Source organism: Gorilla gorilla, chromosome 15 (genome assembly GCF_029281585.2).
Source record: "Gorilla gorilla gorilla isolate KB3781 chromosome 15, NHGRI_mGorGor1-v2.1_pri, whole genome shotgun sequence".
Taxonomy (NCBI): domain Eukaryota; kingdom Metazoa; phylum Chordata; class Mammalia; order Primates; family Hominidae; genus Gorilla; species Gorilla gorilla.
Window position 1 is genome coordinate 73,619,421 of NC_073239.2, and position 9,127 is coordinate 73,628,547.

Consider the following 9,127-nt stretch of genomic DNA (forward strand, 5'->3'; position numbering starts at 1 on the left):
TGATTGACAGTGATATAGTGACAGTGATACAGTGACAGATCACTATTTCAAATAGTGATTTGAAAATACAGATTGACATCTGTAGGTGTCAATTTGTCAAGGTGAAATCACACTGGATTAGGGTGAACCCTAAATCCAATGACTAGTATCCTTGTAAGAGGAGAGGACACACAGAGATAGAGACATGGAGGGAATGTGACCATGTGGAGGTGGAAACTGGAGTGATGTGTCCATAGGCCAAGGAATGACAAGAAGAGTCAGTTTTGATTGAGGAGAAAGGAAAAAAAAAAAAAATGGTTAGGCAGACAGGGTGGCTCTTCAGTTGAATCCTTTCAAACAAAAGAACAGCCGGCAGGGACAGATAAGGGAATTTGCACAGGAGGGCTTACCTGAGACATGCCACAGCCATATAGATAAGAAAGGCTACACAGGTGACTTGCCCAGACATGCCCGCAATGGAAAATTCCATTCCCTGACACATGTGCAGTAAGGGGAACAAAGCAATATGGAATAACTCAAGCTAAGGGCCCACATGCGCATTAGGAAGATGGGGTGGAGCTACCAGAAATTCGTGCCTTAGGCAAATGAGACACCCAGCCCTCATCGATTTCCTATAAAAGCCTTTGTACGCAATTGTGAAAATGGCAGCCCTCTTCTGGGTACCCTCTCTGCAGCAGAGAGCTTCTTTCCCTTATTAAACTTTTGCTCCAACCTCACCCATTGTGTCCACCGTCCTGAGACAAAGAACTCTGGATGATACCTTATAATGAGAAACTGCTACATTGTGGTACATTGGTGAGACTGTAACAGTTGGAGGGAATTTGTTACTGCAGCCCTAGGAAATTAATACATCATTCTTCACCCATGACTCATCCCTTCTCAGGCATCTCTTCCTAAGGAGGTCCTTCCCTGGCCAGCTTACATAAGAGTATTGCTATTTTTCTCCTTTGTTAAAACTAGTTTATTTTCTTTATAGCCCTTAGCATGAGTGGAAGTCATACAGGTATTGTTTCATTTTTAGTTTTGTTATCTGTTTCACACGCTAAACTGTAAGGTCCCAGAGGGCAGAGACCATTATCTACCTTTCTAGTACAGGCCTGAAACATGGTCAGTATCCAGTAAATGTTTGACAAACTAGTGAAATAGTGAATGAATGAATGAATGAATGGGATATTGAGAAGCTAGAGTGGATAGGACTTGTGACTGGTTTGATGTGAGGGGAAGGGGCTGCAGGGGCAGAAATTCCAGGTTCTGGCTTGAGTCCTTGGTGGATTTGGGTGTCCTGAGCACAAGAGGAAGAGCAAGTTTAGAAGAAGGATAATGAGCTCAGTGTTGGAGTTTCGAGTCTCAGGTGCCCATGGGACATTAAAAATAGATGTCCAGTAGCTGGTAGCCCTGTTCTTGCCTTTCTCTGCTCTCACTCCTACCCCCTCCTCAGTCTATCTGCAACACAATAGCCAGAAGGAGCCTTTAGAAATACAAGCAGATCACATCGCCCTCTGCTCATCATCGTCTGATAGTGCCAACATCTTATTTATGTATTGTCTGACCTCCCCTATTCTAGTGACCTCTGTGCTTCATGAGGATGGGATTTTTGTCTGTTTTGTTCACTGCTTGTACATCCAGCACCTACAACAAGTGTCTGGTACACAGGAGTGGTCAGCAAAATATTTGTGTAATAGATAGATGATACTCCAGTAGGAATCTGGATTATGGGTCTGGCACTCAGTAGTGAGTTCTGGTCTAGAGATGAGGACTGGAGGCCACCAACAGATAGATGGTACATGAAACCCTTGCAGTGGATGTGACCTCCCATGGGAAGGACATAGAGTAGGAATAAATAAGGGGCAAGGAAAGGGCCCTGAGAAACATCAATCTTTAAGAGAAAGGCAGAGGTGAGGCCAGGTGCGGTGGCTCATGCCTGTAATCCCAGCAGTTTTGGAGGCCAAGGAGGGCAGATCACTTGAGTTCAGGAGTTCAAGACTAGCTTGGCCAACATGGTGAAACCCCGTCTCTACTAAAATACAAAAATTAGCTGGGTGTGGTGGCACACGCCTATAATCCCAGCTACTCAGGAGGCTGAGGCAGGAGAATCTCTTGAACTCGGGAGGCGGAGGTTGCAGTGAGCCGAGATGGTGCCACTGCACTCCAGCCTGGGCGACAGAGCGAGATTCCATCTCAAAAAAAAAAAAAAAAGAAGGGCAGAGAAAGTGATGTCCCCAAAAGAAAGAAGAAGCCTGTGTGATACCAAAAGACCAAGAGGAAAGGGCATTTCAGAGAGGGGGTGATCCAAAGTCAGAGCCACTGCGAAGAAGCAGTGTAAGAACAGAGATGCGAGGGTGGTTTCCTAGGATGACAGTGGAGAGTCCGATTTCAGTCTGGAGGAATGAGTGGGAAATTAGGACGTGAAGACAGGAGCTGAGCCACTGACATGGACAACTCACCAAGAAATCAGACTGAGAAGGAGAGTGAGGGTGATTACCGAAGGAGAACTTGGGGGTCAGTGTGGATGTTTTGGTTTAATGATTGGAGCCCGTGGAGCCAGCTTAAATGTGGATGAGGAACAGGTGAAGGAAACAGCTTTCAGACACAAGTGAGGGATGGAGATGCCTGACAGAGTGCAGAGAACAGGATATAAAACAGGTAAAGCAGGGGAAGCCCTTTTGTGAAGCAGAGATACAGAAAGATGGGGCAGTAGCATATGACAACGAGCACTTATTTCTTACTTACACACCTGTGATAAGACTAGAGTTTGGCCGATCCAGGTTAGGCACAGCTGCGCTTGGCTTCAGGCTATTTAGAATGTCTCATTTCCTGGGACTGGCCGAGCAGGATGTCTTTCTCATTGCCATGACAGAAGCCAAGAGGGAAAACCCAACTATGCAAGCACATCTCTATGCAGTGTGTTTGGGCAGTAGCAAGTAGGTCTGAGTGCCTCATAAATAGGAGTGAAGTCTACAGTGATGGGGAGAGTGTGGGATGGCTGGTGGGGCCATCTACAGAAGGGCGTTGTACGCCATGCTCAGGGCTTTGAACTTTATAAGAGAGTGGAAGCAACATGAGGCCAGAGGAACATATGGGTTTGGGGTATTCAGGGTTACCCAATGTGTATTTAGCCCTCCAAATAGCAGCCAGATGCCAAACAAATAATGAGAACCTGTTCCATTGACAGCATGTTTCCTCTTTCAGGATACCTTGCCCAAACCTGAAAGAGCGATCTTTTGAGATGACTTTGCAGTTGCCCTTTCCCAGACGATCGTTGGCTTCTCTCTTCTAACCAGCTCCAGGGTATTGAACAGTGACCTCTCCATGCTGAGATAGGGCTGCATTAACATCTTCAAGGCCCTCTTCACTCCTGCCTGTGGCAGCCAAGGAGTGGTGTGTCCCTGTAGCCCCCCTGCTAACTTAGGCTTGGTCTTCAACATGACCTTCAATTTATCCCTGAATTGGAGTGGAGAGGATTTTGCCTTTCTCCATATACCATCTGTAGGAACCTGAGTTAGCCTGGCAGAGAAATACACATGATCTCTTTGGAATGCTTGATGCCCTTGGAGGCTGGTGATAATGGCAGTCCCCAACGTTGACAGGGTCATCTCTCAACATCACTGTGTGTTCTGGATGGTGTTTGATAACCACCAGGAAAGAGAAGGAGACCTCAGCATCATGATGCTGTTTCTTCCTGGATTGTTCATATGCTCTTGCCTTTCCTTCCATAACTCAGAGCTAGTGCAGGGGTGGGTGCCTGTGGTTCAGACAGTCCCTCTGTTCCCAGATCCTTTGTGCCCTGGCATTGTGCTTGCAAGATGTGACATTGCTTTCCCCCATCTCATATGCTGGCCAGAAGCAGGACATCCCAGCATCCCAAAGTTCCATAGGTCCACATGAGAAACACTCCATTTACTACTACTTTTCGGCTACAATCTTATTTCTTTGCCTTTGGAGAGTGGCATAAAGCTTCCCACATCATTCTCTACCTACCCATTCAGAATGAAGTGTGTAATTTTTTGGTAAATTGCGATGTTTCTAGGGCAGTGCAGTGATCCACACTGAGCTTTCAGACATTCCTCACTAAGCCTGTTGTCCAGCACGCCTTTGCATTGTACTGACATAACCTGTTTGCTTTCTTGAGATGACTGAGTGTTTCCCTGGTTATTGAGGTGGAGCTTGGCCAGCCCACTCCAGCCTTCTGAATGTGCAGAGCACTTGCTTTCTGTATCTTAAGGCATCCTTCCAGGAGCACTAGCCTTGGGTGAGGAGCTAGGGTGTGGCATGTGTTTACGAGTTCATGATCCCATCTTTCTTTCTCATTTGGGAGACCCCTGCAAGGTGTTGGACCTGACCTCTCTGGGCATCAGCTTCATCTAGAAAATGTAGGCAATAATATTTCCTCTATAGGATGCTGAGGGGATTCGATGACATAATAAATGCAAACTGGCCCATGCTAAGTGCTCATTCAGAATCTATTGCTGTTATTATACCACAAACCAGGACTAGGCACTGGTTTTCCCCTGACTGTTATTCCCTTCTGTCTTATCCATTTGGGATGCTAGAACTGAATAACATTGAGTGACATATAAGCAATAGACATGAATTTCTCAGGAGTCTGGGAAGTCCAAGATCAAGGTGCTGGCAGACTCAGTGTCTAGTGAGGGCCCGTTTCCTGGTTCCTTGAGGAGTGCCGTGGCGCAATCTCAGCTAACTGCAAGCTCCACCTCCTGGGTTCACGCCATTCTCCTGCCTCAGCCTCCCAAATAGCTGGGACTACAGGTGCCCGCCACCACGCCCGGCTAATTTTTTTGTATTTTTAGTAGAGATGGGGTTTCACTGTGTTAGCCAGGATGGTCTCGATCTCCTGACCTCGTGATCCACCCACCTTGGCCTCCCAAAGTGCTGGGATTACAGGTGTAAGCCACTGCGCCCGGCCGGGAGTCCTTTTTATAAGGGCACTAATCCCATTGATGCGGGATTCCCCATCATAACCTAATTACTTCCCAGAGGCCCAGTCTCCAAATACCATCACCTTGAGGATTAGGATGTCAACATAGGAATTTGGGGGAAACACAAGCATTCAGTCATAGCACCTTCCTTCCCTTATTCCTGGACAATTTATTTCCCTTCTGGCTCAAACTCTGTTAGACTCAGCCTGTGGGCCACTGTGTGCTGCCCTCCCTTTCCAGCCAGAGTGGCTGTAGTGACAGCTTGACCACTCCCAGGGTCATGGATCCAGGTCACTGCTGCTGCTGCTGTCACCCCAGCAGACAGAGGAGTCCACTGGCTGGATTGTTCTCTCAGGCGGGGGCGCTGGCCTCCCCAGTGGCTGCACAGAGACAGGTAATGCAATCCACAGTGCAAAAAGGTAAATCACTTATGGGCCAGACTCTAGCCAATGGAAGACAGGGATGGAAGGCAACTCTTGGGATCATTTATCTCCCTTTCTCCTCCTGGACAGACTGTGATGCAGTTCACATAGTCTTTCTAATGAACCCCACAAGATTGAGCAATCAGTGGCACCTGTTTCAAAGCTGAGACCAGCCCAGTAACATGCTCCCATATTTATCTCACTGCTTCTCTGCCTCACTTGATTTGCCCCTCACTTCTTCTTCCCTACGATTGTACCCTGCACCCCAGTAAAGGGTAACCATGTAAACTGTTGCCTTTGACACTGCCTTTTAGAGGACTTGGGCCAAGATGCACAGATATTTTTTACCTAGCATACCTGGTAGGTGATCATAAATATGAGACAAAGACATGGGAGGACAATGATGAGCAGAGGATAAGGAGCTCACCATGTCATGGCCAGTCTTTCCACCATGGGTTTGAGCACTCTTTTCTCTGTGAGTGGGTTTGCATTCATGTATGTTGGTTTTGGTCTTTCTTCCTGGAACACATGGTGTGAGTCCACTACTCCTCTATTAATAGTACTTTTCATTTTTTATCCACAACAATGACCTTCCTCAGTCTTTTCCAAGTTAGACACAGCTAATCTCTTCATTCATTAAAAAGTGGTTTCCAGGCTCACACCTCCCATTGTTGTCACCTTCCAGGGCCACGGTGTCCAAGATCAATGTTCCTCTTGAAAGGCAGCTTCCAAAAAGAGATCCAATGTTGCAGGTGTAAACTGAACAGGACAGAGGCTGCGTGTGCTGTACTTTGCCCCCTCCCTTTGCTGACAACTGCATTAGATTATCCATCAACTCTCACCTGATCCACTGCATCTGAAGCATTGTGATCACCTCATTAAATAGCAGAGGGGAGCCAGTTTTCAAAAAAAAAAATATTTATTACATAACACCCTTTCAAAGTTTCCTAATCTAGAAAACTGGGCAGTACATTGACATCATAGAAAGAAAATTCATGAATTTTGGAGTCCAGTGAAATTGGACTTGAATCTAGGCTCTCACTGGGAAAATTGGATAGCCAAATGCAGAAGAATGAAACTGAACCCCATCTCTCCCCATATGCAAAATCAACTCAAAGTGGATTAAAGACTTAAACATAAGACCCAAAACTATAGAAATACTAGAAGAAAACCTTAAAAAAAAACTCTCCCAGACATTGGTCTAGGCAAATAATTTGTGACTAAGTCTTCAAAAACACAGACAACAGAGACACAAATAGATAAATTGGACTGAACCAAAAAGCTTCTATACAGCAAAGGGAGCAATCAACAGAGCGAAGAGAGAACCTGTTGAATGGGAGAAAATATTTTGCAAACTATTCATCTGAAAGAAACTAATATCCAGAATATACGAGGAACTCAAACAACTCAACAGGAAAAAAAGGTCCTATTAAAAAGTGGGCAAAGGAAATGAATAGATAGTTCTCAATAGAAGACATACAAATGGCCAACAGGCATGTGAGGTATATTTTTTGAATGCTCAATATTACTAATCCTCAAAGAAATGCAAATCTAAACCACAATGAGATATCACCTTAACCCCATCAGAATAGCTACTACTAAAAAGACAAAAATTAACAGATATTGGTGAGGATGTGGAGAAAAGGGAACTCTTACACATGGTTGGTGGGAATGTAAACTAGTACAGCCACTATGGAAGACTGTATGGAGATTTCTCACAAAACTAAAAATAAAATTACCATTTGATTGAGCTATCCCACTACTGGGCATCTACCCAAAGGAAATGAAATTAATATATCAAAGGGATACCTGCACTCACATATTTATTGCAGCACTATTCACAATAGCAAAGCAATAGCAAAGATATGGAATCAGCAGATGAATGGGTAAAGAAATGTGTTTTATATGCACAATGGAATACTACTATTCTGCCATAAAAATAATGAAATCCTGTCATTTGCAGCAGCATGGATGGAGCTGGAGGCCATTATGTTAAGTGAAATAAGCCAGGCACAAAAAGACAAGTATTGCATGTTCTCACTTATGTGAGGGAACTAGAAAATTTGATCATATGAAGGAAGGAAGTGGAAAAATAGCTAATAGAGACTAGGAAGGATGAATGGGGTGAGCGAGGAGGAAGAAGAGAACTGGGTCAAAGGGTACAAACATACAGTAGTAAAACAGAAGGAATAAATTCAATGTTTGATAGCAGAGTAGTGTGACTATACTTAACAAAAATGCATTGTACTTCGACACCCTGAAAACCCTGACTTGATCATTATGTATTATATACACAGAACAAAATTTCTCATGTGCCCCATAAATTTGTATGAATAACTAGAAAACAAAGCTTTGTGACCTTAGGCAAGTGACAATTTCAATGAGCCTGTTTTCTGTTCTTTAAAATAGCAATATTGAAATCTACCCCACAATACTACTGTTAGCATTAAATTAGATAATATAATAGTGAGTGTTCAATAAGTGGTGGACTTGACCATCCCAACTCACTGAGCCTCTGCTTCCTTAAGGGTGGCTTTGAGACACAAAGTGCTCTGGACTGGACGTGAAGAAACTTGGATGCTGGTCCCGATTTTCTTTCTTCACATAGCGTGAGGACTATGATTTCTGTTCTACATAGTCTTTAGGGCTAATGTGATATCAAAGAGATAGTGCAGATGGAAGTGACTTAAAAAGGGGTAAGGTAAACATAGGGACCTTTATTTTATTTTTACTTAGCTGATATTTCAAGTGCATTTGCTGTGGGTCAGGCACTGTGCTAGGCAGAGTGGATACAGTAGTGTAAAAACTAACCACAACCCATCCTCTGCCACATCGCGACTGTAAGGAGGCTAGGGCTAGTGTCTCCATTTATTCATGAGGTTGGAGGATGTTTTCAAGCCTTCTTTTTATGAATAGGCCCAGCTAGATTTCAGCTTGGCTTTTCAGGCAAACCAACCTCTAATCTGAAATAAGTTACCTGCTAGGGCTACTTTCTGGATTGTGTGGGGTGAAGCCACCAGCAGATGGTAATTCTGTTCTTGCAAAGCACTGAGTTTGCAAGAACTGTGCAACCTTCTAGTTCAGCAACCTTACCCAAATTCCTAACTTCCCTGAGCCTCATTGCTACCCTGTAGAATGGGCACATTCCCTATGTGGGAATATACTTTGGTAATAAACATGACAGTTGTTACTCCATCTATTTCATTCCTTCACCATTGTATAATGGCAGAATTACCATCTGAAGAAACAGAGATGCTTCCAGAAGCTATTTTAAAACAGGAGGGTAATTTTGATACTGTGGATTATAAACAAGAAAACTGGATGAAACTAATTACTGCAGTAAAAAATTCATGATGGGGCAGGCACAGTGGCTCACGCCTGTAATCCCAGCACTCTGGGAGGCCAAGGCAGGCGAATCACGAGGTTAGGAGTTCAAGACCAGCTTGGCCAACATGGTGAAACCCTGTCTCTACTAAAAATATAAAAATTAGCTGGGCGTGCTGGCAGATGCCTGTAATCACAGCTACTCAGGAGGCAGAGGTTGCAGTGAGCCAAGATCACGCCACTGCACTGTAGCCCGGGTGAGGGTGCAAGATTTTCTCAAAAAAAAAAAAAATTATGATGGTTGTTTGAGTTGTTTTCTTTCCAATAGACTGTGGGCTTCTCTAGGGTAGGGACTTTGATAGGCCTGGCACATGGTAGGCATGCAGGCAGTGCTTACCTTGATGCATAGAAGTTTGTCAGTCAGTGAATAAAGAAAGCAGTATT